Below are 14,239 nucleotides of genomic sequence, written 5' to 3'. Positions count from 1 at the left end.
AAAAGCAATTATTGATACGAAAAGCTACCAGTTAACCGCCGTATTCGATTTTCTCATTAACGAGCTAATTATCGATCATATAACAAATATCTCTTAGCAATATCGCTTTGACACAGCTGCTGATCTATCCTATGCACCGTGTGTAGGATTTAGCGTAATTAGCATAGTGCTTTATATGTCTCTACATAGAATCGATTTGCATTTCACACGCGCGATACCACCAGAAACGCATGTTTCGTACGAACAATTGTTTTTCATTATCTTTATCAACAAGAGGAAACAATCTACACATTTTGAAATTTCGTTGAAATCACAATGAAACACATTTACAGCGATCGTATCGATGAAGTCTTAAAAGAATTTGTAAATGTACGTAGAAGTTGGAAAATATTTATTGCAAGCATACGCTTCATAACCATGCTCGAAGTATGCGATTAGTTATCGAATCATGATAATAGTGTTTCATTACATCTCATTGCATTTCAACAAGTTTCGTATAACACGCGTAATATATTTATCAAAGTATATTCTACGAGCCACTGTAGTATATTCGAAATAACTCTCCACGAATGTTCGATTAATACTTTCGTGAGCCAGTATACGTTTGATGCGAGACACGTATCACGAAGAAATTAAAATCTTAGCCGTTTCTTCACAATCTTTATCCGTATAATCTTTATCCACTAGCTACACGCCATGATTTTGATATTAGTGGATATAGACTGTGGATCGTTCATCACACAAACGATGAAAGATCTTCTCCCCTATCTACGAAGAGAATTTCTCGATGAGCCTCTGCTACGTGATGCTCGTTCTTTTGGATGGCGCGACTGGTCCACAGAAAAATTATACGGTTCCGGTAGAAACCGACGAAAGCAGCTGACGCGCGAGGGAGAGAGCAGAGGGAATGAAATATCACGGAGAAGAACCTTGATTCTTCTGCTTAGTGGGAAGGTTATCGATCGAGAGCAGGATCAGAGGTCTTCGTCTCACGATTAATTACTCCACGAAAATATGTCAAAAGGAAAGGCGGGTCTTTAGAAGTTGGTCAAAAGTCAGGGCAATCAATAAAAAGTATTGATTTGCTCATTAGAGTTGCATACAATAATAAATTTTAATATTGCACGTATGTTTGCGCTAATTGTTTTCCGCGACGAGGGAATATGTTGATTAGTTCGAATTATCATCATTAATCAGTATGCCGCGTGTGTACAAACGCGGTCAGATATTTCAGATTCCTATCAAACGTTGCAATAAAATCCGCTATCTTTCAAGTTTATTGAACTCGTGTGTTGAACTCCAGTTTTATTTACTCGATGTAGAAAGGTGGAGGATGTGTACACTATCAGAGAAAGAACTCATATGCTCGGGCATATCATTCGCTATAATTGTAGCTTGACGCACCGTAGAGAAAGAAAACATTGCACTTGGAGGAAAAATAACAGTCTGGTAGAGAAAAGAAGAGAGAGAAAGAGAGGGAGAGAGAGAAAGAGTAAGTGAGCGAGGAAGGAATCTAATCGACGTTAAATTAATCGCATATTTCTTTTGAATCTTTCCTTCAGATTTAATAATGTTTAATATTTCCATTAAATACATTTCTTCGTCGATACTCGGGAGCATTTTTCCGACAAGGAGGACAAAGGTAAACTAGAAAATCTTTATTCGCTACCCGGCACACAATTATGAAATGACTCTGATTCCTTCCTTTCTGGCATTCCGATCGTAATGAATCGTATTTAATTAAAACTGATCGTTTTCATTTGCGAAGGTACTGTACAGTAAACGTTGCATTTAATCCAAGCGAGTTACCTTCTATCGACGATTTCGCAGCCTTTAATACCGGATCGAATTAAATGCTTTGAACCTCTTTGTAAACTGAAAATCGCCCGTTTCTTTTCTCTAATTATCGGTTGTTCCATTACAATTCATTTCGTTTTCAATTGTGTAAAACAAACAGACGTCCTATGATTGCTTCCTCTATAAAATTCCTCAGAAAGTAGACGCCTCGATGTAGTTTGAATTTAGACATTACATTTTGCAATTATTAAAAAAGCATTTGTTATTTAAAAAAAAAATAGTCGTAAACTTTATTTGTTCTTGAACATCGCGAAGCTACTTAATGTTCTCGAAAAAGACCTGAACTTTTCGTTTTGTAATTACCTGCGTGAAAAAAATATTATAAAATTCTACCGATCTTTTCAGACGCCATAAAATGATGCATCATCTTAGAGGATAATTAACAGGTTAAAGTACGTAACTTTTAATGAATTTTTTTCCGCCTTCGCAAGATATGCTAATATTCCGTTTCATCTCGAAAACGTCCTCGTGGTATTAACTAATTAAAGAAGCCCAGTGACGAGTTTGCTCCAGTGTAAAGCTTCTTCCGTATCCTTTTTCTTCGTTTCAAAATTACACAGATACCGTTGCTTGCTTGTAAAGTTCGAAAGAACTTATCCCCTTTCATTCAACCGCAAAGCCTGTCGATTAAAGTAATTTGATGCAGATACGCGTGAGTCTGTGGGAATCCTCTAAGGAACTCGATTTACCCAGTTTCCTTATTTCGTTTCGCCGGAAGCTGTGCCATTCCACCCTCGTGAACAGACCTCTCCCCCCTCCCCGGAATTGAAAGCCGATAAATAGCAAACTGTAGCTAAAACCGTCAAAATAACAATGAAAAAATACTTTTCCCAGCTCCTAGTGTTTATCACGGTATTTTCTACGGTGTAAATCTGCTCGTATCGATGGTTCTATCGTCGATATTCCCCGGGGATGATGTTCGTCATGTGAAATGGAAATTTCGGAAGTTTCGTGAACGAAGAGATAGCGATTGGAGGTTTATCGCGGAACATTTTGTGTTAGGAAATGAACTTGCATTCTTTGCTAGGTCACTGAAATAAATTTCGTTCGAAATTTCATCTCCACAAGTGTGTGCTTCTCGAGAAGAAGCGCGCGGTTTTAATGGAATAGCGTTAGATCGAAGAATCGGTGCCTTTTTATGGAAGTAATCTCGTACATGCTCAAAAGTATCGTAATATTAGATTGTCTGAAAAGTGTCTTTCTTTTATAGACACGTCTTTTACAACGATGCATCTTTATACAAACATGAAACCTAATCTGTCGAACGTTGAGATCTTTATTTTGATAGAACAAAATGGATCACACGTAATTCGATAAAATAATATAAAACAGAAAATGTTGTGCATCCATTATTTCCTTCTAAAACGAAAGAAACTTTTCGGACGACCTAATGCATGCTTATTCCTGATATAATATTGTTACAGTATTGTAGAGAGAAATTGTGTTCGTTTATTACAAGTAAAAATTGTTATTTCGACGTGATAAAATTCGTCTTAAATAATTAATCGATATGCAACCATATATATTGGCGTTTGCAAGAATGAAACAAGTTACGGTACAATTTTTCAATAAAATCTATAACGAAACTGTCTGGAAAAGTTATTCATTCCCGGACTATCTACAATCTACGTGGTCTCTGAAATACGGATCAGATAAGAAAGGTTCTTTTGTATCGTGGTTAATTCAACCAGTAGATATATCGATGAATCGCATTTTAAATTTTAATATAATGTCAACTTTCAAACGAATAACTAAAATATATTATTTGTTAATTCTATAAAGAGACAATAGCTATTGTTATGGGATATTAGTTTTTGATTAAATGCAAATCGCTTAAGATAATCGGATTCGTAAGAATTATTATTTCCTTTGAAACGTATGTAAAAATATGTAGAGATAAAATGTTATGATAAAAATCTTATTAATTTTACTATTAAATTTGTTCTTATTTAATTTCAATATTCAATTTAGATTTTACGGGTGTTTCAGGGCATATTATTAATTTCTTAACTTGTCTAATTTTCTTACGCTATTTAAATTCGATTAAACGTCCGTCTTTCTCGCCCTCTTGTAATTGTAATTTTAATCTAGATTCGCGACAAGTTGTTTTCGCCGAGATAAATTCGCGAAATTGCTTTCTTTGAAACTTCATAGTTATCCTCAGTGCTGACCCAATATTAATCTCATTCGCTTCGTGCCACGGTAATTAGCCTTCGCGTCTGGTTGCTCGTTTCGAGGATCGGGACACAGTTTCTCACCTTTAACGGTCACTTTGCGTGGTCAATTCACGTGCGCCACTTCTTCTAGACGTGACCGATTCTTCACGAGACTTCTACTTCCATCTTTCTGGTACCATCATGGCCAATGTGTTTCTTATTCTTCTCCAAAGACTTTCCACGTCGTCGTCATGAATTCCACGTTCGATCGATACTCGAGATCTCACGCTATTTTCCTTCCGTATACCTCTCTAAATATCAGACACCTGACCACCATTCGAAGAGACATGAACATTTCCATGCGGCAATTTCGACGCGAAATTTCAGTCAGCCAGAGCAATTTCATTGGCCAGAAGCATAAAACCAATTTGTCTAAATTTTTCACATTGTTCATTCGAAAATTATACCACCGACTATTGCTTAATGTTCACATCGGATATCAGCCGCCTGCATTATGCAATCAGTTTAACGTTACAACGCGCTTGTTAGTTCACGTTTGTAACAACTGTGGTCACATTTGCATACGATACGAGATTCCTCCTGGAAACTCTGGCTTTAGATCATTAAAGTTAACTCGATACATACGAAGCAGATAGAATGTTCCTTTGCCTTCAAACGAAATCAGACTTTCAATTCGTTTCATATAACAGTTTGTTGCGATATGAAGCTCTGCTTTCGTCGAAACAGAAGTGGATGGGATACGTTCAAGTCAGACACGTACACTCGGTGGCGGAGACGAGCGAACAAATAAAAGTAAATATTAATGAAGTTTAATTGAATTACAGTTATTGTTACATACTTAACGCATCTTTGACCGGTCACGAGTTAACTCGTGTTTTCATGGCCAAACGTTGCCGACCGCAAAAGTTGTTGTGCACCATTACACGTAGGTGATCGTTACGCTGTTTATCATACGAAAAAGAAATATTAAAAGTTGAAATAAAAATAAAAATATATAAAATTTATTAAAGTTTATTTATATCGTTTTACTTTCACATCCAATTATGAAATAATAGTCGGTGACATGAGATAAATTCTCAGTAAAATTGCCGGTCAACAATGTGTTAAGTTTTATTTATTATATATCCTTGCAGTACAACAAATTATTTACCTGATTATTATAATTACACGTTTACAGTTTTGTGTAAACAAGCCGCGTTTTCTAGTCGCTTATTTATTAAATCGATTAATCCCACAAAACAAAAAGTAGACAAAATTGATGAAATTATGTAAAATAAGCGTCAATCGAAAAGTGCTTCGGCACTAGAATCTCAACAATTTCAAAAACTCCTGCTAACCATTGCGGCCTAATTTAACGATGTTTCAGCGATACCTATTTCCACCATCTGTTCATTTATTTCTGTCCGAAATTGTAGTCGGTCGAAGAATATGGAACATTTGATAGAACTCGACATTATGGTCAAGAGCTACCAGGCTACAGACTGGTGCTTTAATTCTCAAATACAAGAAAAGGGATGGAATAATTCATAAGGGGGTTGTCGTTTCCTCGGCGTTTTGTGCGTCCGGAGCTTCCACGCGGAATAGGTCCTTTTCAAGCGGATTATTCCACAAGCTACCAAGCTAATGCAGCTTCCAAGCAGCTCGTACCTTCGTCTAGCAGTTCCTGCTGCGCCTGGCCTGTAATCCGCCACTTGGGAAATACTGATCCGCCATCGAACGTAAAAGGGACAAAAAGAAAAACGCGGAGAGAAGATCACAGATTTTCCTGCGGCGCGACGAAGAGATCCAAGTTGCCTTCCGCTAGACACAACCCACCAGTTTCTGCTGGTTCGACGAACATGATTAAGGAGAATTAATTATCTCCAGTCGACCATATGAAACATTTGTTTATCCTTGTCGAGTTAGCTTTCGTGGACTTCGATAATTAACTAGCGACATCCTCGAAGACATTACAGTCGACTAATCGGGATAATTGAGTAACTCGACTTTCCTCGTATCATTATCTACCATTTTGGAATCCTTTCTATTCCACACAACTAGTATTTGCTTCAGCTCTACTTCAATTTCCTTACTCTCGTCTCGATTTATCATTCCGAATTTCCGTCTACGCTTGCCAATTTCCGTGTGGCTTTTGATTCAAGATGATCTCACGATCCTTTGCTTCGTATTAATTAAATTGACCACGATAATCGGTACAGCGTACGTGATATAAAGTTTTCATAGAATGGCTCGCGATAGTATTTTGACATTTTCAATAGGAAACTTGTATGTCCATATTGTACGTGCTACATGAAACATTTCGAAATTTCATTTCATTAGCACTGCAACGTGACGTGGCTGATTAGTTTTGTTCTTTTTTGACAAGCTGAAAGGATTAAATTTATTGATCAAGCGTAAAAAGATTTCGAAGAAATTGTAATTGGTCGGAATCGCGAAGAAAATAGCAAAGATCGCCTTTTACAATTTTTTTATTGGTACCTGGTATGAAAATTTCAAGAATACATTTTGAAGATTTATGTCAGTTACATACATGCTGTGAATTTCATCGGAACCGGCTGACGTTAGTATGAGCTACAAACGGTTAAAAATGGTGAAAATCACAGTTTTCGCGAATTTCGGCCTAAAATCTACAGACTCATATCTTTCGATGTCTGTTACTTGATTCCATTGATCAACAGATTTCGATAAAATGTTCAGCATATCTGTAACTGGACTACGGCTTTTCACGCATTTAGAGGAAATTTAAAAGTGCAAAATTGCACAAAATATATACACATATATAGTAATATCAAAAATACTTAAAATATTCAAAGTACTATGATTTCTTTAATACTTGTTAGGTCAAACAATTTTCTACCGAGGTTCTTCTCTCTTAATTGCATTCTTAAAAATATGAATTTACATAAAAATCCGTAGTCTAATCTAACTGACATAATGTGTTGTTTAAATTTTATTACAAGCCCAGATAAAAAAGATGTGGAAAGTGACCTTTACTTCCTATTTCACAATTCCAATCATATTGCTATTTCTTCAAATTATCTTTACACGTCATCCAGTAATCTAATCTTTCTAACTTTTCAAAAAAGGTCAAATCGCATGGCTGAATTTTAATAAAGTTATTCTGTTTCAAAGAACGTGTGCTGATATTTATTGATTATCGTCATCAGGGAAGCCGTGCTTCGCTATAATATTCATGAATCATCGTATATTTATACTTGGGCAGACGTTAAATGAAGATAATATATAGGATAAAGTGGAAGATAATATTTCGACTGATATCGCAGAAATATAGTAGGATACGATGATTATGATAACATGGACATGATACAATGTCTGAATGGATTTAATATGATTCTTTTAATTAATCATGACACTAGGCTTATCTCCGCATTGAATAATCAATTGGAACGTGGATATAACGATAAGAAAAGGCACAAGAGGAATGTAACTTTGCAAAATTAAATCTGCTAAATAAGATGTGCAATTTAACAGATAAAATAATTTGCGAGACCTAAATCCTTAACCGAATCATAATTAATTTCATTATCTTGAAAATGTTTTTTAAAATTAGTCACGTACCAGAAATTTTATAATACACGTAACATGTTTATAAAATTTTTTCTATGAGACGTATTCAGATATAATACTTTCGTAAGCCCCTGTTTATTTGGCAAGGTCTATGGCGTATTCAGTGTTCTACTTTTTTCGCTAGATGCCGAGGATACTCGATAATCGAGTGACTTTCGTGACTTCGAGTGATTTCGTTCAACGTCCAACGAACAGCTCGAAACCGAATACCAGGAATAGTAAGAAAGTATTTACCAATCATTTTAAAATCCTGAATAAATCACGTACATTTGTTAAAGATAAACAAAAGAACAGAATTAAATATTCCAGAGCTACAAGAGACTCCCCCCCCTTTTTTTTTAACAAGTTCCTTACTATTCGTCATGAGAATTTAATATCAACAATTTGTGTCTCGCGTGACTTACAAAATTTTAGTAATAAGATTAGTCCAATTGTCTAAGAGAGCTCTGGAATAATTTATTTCGGGTTTATTTGCATCTTATTTAAAAGGACAAAGTCCAAAGAGGGACTGGTACTCTCTTTTTTTCGAGTTTCTTCTACACAGAAGGGAGAAGCAAGTTTACCCTTCGTACAATAAATAGAAGGAGCTACATACGTTCTTTAATCGTGAAGATAGCGGTAAACTTAGGAAATTTGGAAACGTCAAGGGTATCGTAAGGTTTCTGCAAATCTTTTTTATGGATTCCCGTGATTCTCGATTTACTGCCGCTTTTCGTATTTCTTGTGCGTATTAAAGGACCTTGCACGACGCAATCTCAGCGGGAAATCTTTGCAATAAAACGTCCAGCTGTTAACCACAGCTGCTATCGTTGATAGAAAAATTTGGAAATGTCGTAAAAGTCCAGATTGTCGAAGTAACATGCGCACGTTGCTGAAGTAACATTATGAAAAACAATTTAGAGGAGACAATTATTACAATAGAATTTCTCGAATAATTAGTATGACGTGGGCTATATGAATAAATAGTCGTGTTTGATGTGGCATTATCAGTTTCCCATTAAATTTAGCTCTTCTTTTGGCAATCTCCGTAAGAGATTCAAAGCAAACAAATCCATCGACTGTAGGTATTTATTAAACATTTCTGAATTCAAAATCAAAGAGAGAAAGAGAGAGAGAGAGACAGTAATAAATTCATCACTTTTTATTTCGCTAATCTAAAATAAATTTATTAAGCAAATTTGTCAATACGTTTACCAAGACCCACCTTTACCTAGTTTGATGCAAATGAGAAACGATAAGTGTTAGCAACACCATTTCCAAGAAACTTGAGGTACTATGTCAAACTTAGTTGACACGAGAAGCAACCACTGTACGCCCAACTGACGGTCACGGAATACATTACTTCTTGATACAATCTCCCTGCTTGATTTCCCTTTACCTTTGATTTTCTCCTACCTCTGGAAACCACTCTGGTATTTAATATTAACACAGTTCTTTAGATGGAACAACTAGCTCTCTCGATAAACTTAAATATAAATAGAGAACTTTGTCACGAATTTAATTTTAGAACAATTAGTGGAATGTTTGTCAATCTCCATTCAAAGTGAATAAAATTCGCGCTATGAAATTCCTTTCATGAATAAGAGAGTGGCTACCGACTCAGATAAATTGAAAAATTAGTTGCGAAGAAGTAGAAAATGTTTTTTTATTCCCGTAGTTTTCTTACGCCAGGCGAATTAAAATTAGCAGAGTTTTCTTATCATACAGATTTCTGCATGTTCATCTAATAAATTGTAAATTCCTTACGGCAAGCCACGCCGATTCTCCACGAAGCTCTTATCGAACAAGATAACTAGAAACTTCTTCCCTCGCTCTACTTTCCGTACATGCGCTAGTTTCTCTATACATATTCGTTTTTCCATTTTTGCTGCAAACGCTTCTTCGCTTCGATGATCATCGGTTGATAAATCAAAGCCTTTATTCGAGCTTATTCTAGTCGAATTTTTTCCCTAGTTTTAACCAAAATTCCCTTCCCTTCCACCCGTATTAATTTTGTCACGCGTAAGCAGCTGCGTTTAATTTCGCCCTTCATGCACGAACTACAATTCGTGAAATACAATTTATATGACCACCAACTCGTCGGTTCGCATTTACACGAATTTTTCGACCGTATTTTAAATGCAATGAAATATCGGACCTAGTCAGAATATAATTTCTATCAAATTATTCGCGTACATTGCAATATTACTCCATAAATTATTCGTTATATTTCTATGCAAACTATACGTAGTGTCGGGTAAAATACGGTGGTTCATGAAAGTGTTTGAACAATTATCAAACCGCTTGTACGTGTGTCGTATAAAACATTTCGAAACTTTATTAGCATTGTAATGAGACTGTAATATTGGCAAAATTTTAAATGAATATCAAACCTACTCACAATCGTTTTGAGGGGTAGTTTCGTGCATATGAATTTTCTGTTTGAAGAAACAAAGGATGGTTTCTAATATAACGAGCAAACGACTGTTCAAATACCTCGCTGCCTTTTATGAAGCTCGTAATCTCTTGCAACTCCTATACACATTTTCAGATTTCTGTCAAATTTTCCCAATATAATCGCCATAATCTTTCTCTTGGTACAGGGTTAATCAAGTTTTAATATGTTTCGTACAACACTCATACCATATTCAGAAAACTCGTTAGTGGATAATTTACACAAGAATATTGCCTCGAAAGCGCGACGCAAAGAAAAGACAGTGGTTCGATGATAATTCAATAGGAATTACTCGTGAAAATGGATGCACGTTGCAAATGACCACGTTGTCAATTTAAGGCGACGTTAACAGCATCGTGATCACACGTTGTCGGACCCAAGGCATTAATGTTTAAAATTAGAAAACCACTTGTAAGTCTGGCTATATATCCGCGTGTTAGAACACTCTGGCCGAGCAAGAAATGTTTGCCTATCAATTATTCGCCACTTCTTCTGCTGCACGTATTTACGTACATATATGTTGCACTCTATCTTTTACTCCGCACCGCAAAATCTTTTTCGTATGGCTCATGAAAATTCACACTTCTTGTGAACTCGCAATTGGCAGATTTCTCGATCAAGTTGACCCACAAACACATATTTCTTAAAAATACGGATACAACGATTAAATATAAACAGAGATTTGTTTCATCTTTTGAACACTATAAATCACCTTAATCTGAAAATTATCATAAATATTGGAAAGAATACTCTACTTTGGTTGTTTCACATATTTTTCAATATTGTCTGCATTTTTGTATCTCCAAATTTTTCACAAGTTTGATAATTCGTCATAAACGAAATATTTAATTGTCAAATCCTTTTGTATCCTTCGATTATCAAATTATTTTCAAAATTTCGCACTACTTTTTATTTTATATATTAATTATCGTCAAATCTAAAAGCTATTGTCGAGAATTATTTCGCAGTTTTTATTTCGGACCGATTTTCCGTTAAAAATTATTAAAGTAACTCCTCTGTAAGCTGCAAATGTGCCTGCAATTATTTCTAATGATATTAGAATTTTACGAACACTTTCGTGTTTGGTTATCTTGTAAAGTAAAGTCGAACAGACTTAACTCGATGTGTCCTGTTTATCGGTAACTCGATTCGCCAGAGACTTCGTAAATGATTTACCTTTCACGTTGCCTTCCCCTTTCCACCACTGTAGAACTTTGGCCTTCTTAAATCCGCTCCGCTTAAATTCGCCGCGTTTCACACGCGTTTAGTTTTGCGACTGTCTGGCAATCATACAATGCACACTTATGCGCCATTCACTCGTGACGTTATCGCAACTCGGTGCTTCGTCGTTTCACGTTCCTTCGACCTTCAAGCCGACGAGATACTCTTCTTTGACATTCAAACAAGAATCTACGGAACCAGGATGTAAGAAATTATAACGAAAATTAGCCGGCCGTAAAGAAATTCAGATTTCCACGAAGAAGTTCGAATTCGTTTCTTCATTTACCACTGTGATAAAATGGTGGAGATTAGAAGGAAATCACTTGGCGGAAACATTATAAAATATGAAATGTCAAAGCTTGTTAATCTACGTATTATTTTTGTAACGTTTCTATCTATTATCGTGATTGCTTTCGTACGTTTAATATTTTTTATTATTGCTATTATTATTACTACTGGTAACTTTTTCAAATAGGGTGTTTAGAGTAGGTCGTAAACATTTATTATTGCAAGGAGAAAATCCACCGATGGATATGTTCACTACGAGATATCAATTCGGCGAAATCGACAGCGCGCCGTAAACTGAAGCGAAACTTGGATTCGCTGAGGATCCACGCTCTCTCGACGCAGTCGCAAAACACGATGCATCGTTTTGTCTACTCTTTCTCCTCTTTCGACGCCTGACACTCTGGCTGAAGGGTGCGCCTCCTCGAACCACCCGTTTTTTTTTCAAATCGTAATCGAAAACACACCTATTCGATCTAGGAAGAATGTTCATGTTAACCTATTTCTCTCTTCAACCTTTTTCTACCATATACTAAAACCAACCACCCAATATTCCAATTCTATTTTTGTCAAATCAACAAATTCGATAAGCAGATGAATCTGCCTGTATATTGAACGATGCAATTTAATCGGAGTTAATTAGAAATTCATGATAGATAATCACGTTGGATTGTGGATAAATTATAACTGAAATTTCTAATTATACAGTCGGTTTAATTACATTATCATGGATGCAACATTCGTGTAAATGATATAATGAATTAAGAGTACACATAAATCGCGCGAGGATAAATATTCCGCGCCAACTTGGAATCGCCGAAGAGAGCTCGCGTTCATAAGTGGCAAAGATTTCCCGTAGGAATGCATCTGTTGCACTTGGTCGATCCGGATTAAATCAATACGACGCAACAGTAGCCAAACAGGGGCGTTATTTATTTTGCATTCTTCACTGTGCACTATGTTTTTCTTTCAACATCGTCACCGATGGTCGCTCTGGCGGATTAACCACGCCAGGAATTTCTAGAATCGACCAGATTACGACTACGCAGCGCCGCGTTCCTTGTTGCGTTTGCGAATCCACTTGGAATTCAATTAGAATTCCTATGGTAAGTGACAACAACCAACAGATACACATCGAACCGTGACGCATACAGTTGTAGAATTTCAAGTTCCTCGCGTCGAAACGATTGGTAACCGTGTTCAGAAGAAAGAAAAGCACGCTAATTTTTCAGTCTACAAGATTCGATAGTTACGATCGCCAACTATATACTGTTATACTGTGAATTATGTACGAACACGTGACGAAGATTTCAAGTATTTTGTGCTGAAATAATTGCTAATCGTACTGCACGAAAAAAAAAGAAATACGCAAATTTTAAAATATTTGAGTTTCGATAGTTGTGGATGGCGAAACGTTTGTAGATTCGATAACACGTGGCAAGGATTTCAAGTTTCTCCTGTCAAAACGATTGACGACTGTGTTTCACGCAAAAGGAAGGAAACAAAATTTCGGCTCTGAGTTTCGTTAGTCGCGAAACGTTCGTAGATTCGTTAATACGTGACGAAGGTTTTCAGTTTCTCGCGTAGAAATAATTGGCAAATGTGCCAAAAACATAAAGCTTCGCTAATTTTTTAGTCTTCGAATTTCGTTAGTTGCGATCTTGGGACGTTCGTGAACGCTTCGTTAATATGTAACGAGGATTTTAAGTTTGCCACGTCGAAATGAGTAACAACTGTGCTCCACGAAAAAATAAAATTCCGCTAATTTCTTAATTTTCGAGTTTCGTTAGTTGCGATCGTTCGTACACGATTCGTATTATTGTGGGATAGGAAATTGCGTTAGTTTATACATTTAGTTAATTTATGCTCTCGTTGGATATTTCGTACCCTTTGCTCGTGATTAATCGACGAATTACTCTAATATGCTTCGCTTCTAAATTGCTGTAAAAATTTCGCCGCATATACCAATGTAATTTCGGTCTATCGGGAGTGTCGATCAATTTTCCAGCGTGAATATAATTCTGCAAGTGTCGAATCATCTACCGCGCAGAAATGGATCCTGTCGGTATACAGCTGCTACTGGCGGTCCGTTTGATCGATTACGATAAAAAGACGGATTTTTAATAAAATTATAGAGCCAGGAACAAGGTCCATTGAAAGGAGATCTTCGTTCAACAAGCTTCGAGGTAAGCAGAGATATTGACTCGCCGTTGTAACAATTAATCCTATTAATTCTCGATTTGCTCGATGGTCCCTTTTCCTCACTGATTTGTCCTTTGTATGGCGTTTACAATCGTTTCATTAGAGTCCTGATGAATTTCAGTGTATTTAAATTCAACTTTCAACCGTTCAATTCTAAACGAAATATAAATAGAAATTTCGTCGTTTTTATATATTCAATTCGTTTGCTAGATATTTATTTTATCCTTTTTGTCTCTGTTTAAAACGTTGATATTTTCGTCGTCGGATTAACTAGATCAATTGACAGTGATACGCATGTTCACGGATTCGTGTTTCGTCATTTCCTGTTCGCTATCTATTTTTCCCTTTTTGCGTTTCATTTATTTTTCTTTCCAATTACATCGTCTCTACTAAACAAGCAAACAGAAAGAGAGAGAGAGAGAGAGAGAAAGATGATTTTGTGGTATTTTTGGAATACCATCTTCTTCAGGTCATC

The 14,239-nt window shown here is 36.1% G+C and overlaps 1 protein-coding gene across 1 annotated transcript in view; it reads right to left on the bottom strand.

Annotated features, from left to right (window-relative positions):
* Window positions 1-11,845, bottom strand: part of LOC126872517 (neuropeptide CCHamide-2 receptor-like) — a 32,322-nt gene extending 20,477 nt beyond the window's left edge. Inside the window, exons 1-2 of the mRNA XM_050632584.1 lie at window positions 11,564-11,845; window positions 11,233-11,466 (exon numbers count right to left, since the gene is read on the bottom strand). The gene's annotated coding sequence lies outside the window, so the exon portion shown is untranslated. The remainder of the gene's footprint in view (window positions 1-11,232; window positions 11,467-11,563) is intronic.
* Between the last annotated feature and the right edge of the window lie 2,394 nt (window positions 11,846-14,239).

Source organism: Bombus huntii, chromosome 13 (assembly GCF_024542735.1).
Source record: "Bombus huntii isolate Logan2020A chromosome 13, iyBomHunt1.1, whole genome shotgun sequence".
NCBI classification, from domain to species: domain Eukaryota; kingdom Metazoa; phylum Arthropoda; class Insecta; order Hymenoptera; family Apidae; genus Bombus; species Bombus huntii.
This window is presented reverse-complemented; position numbering and strand designations above follow the sequence as displayed.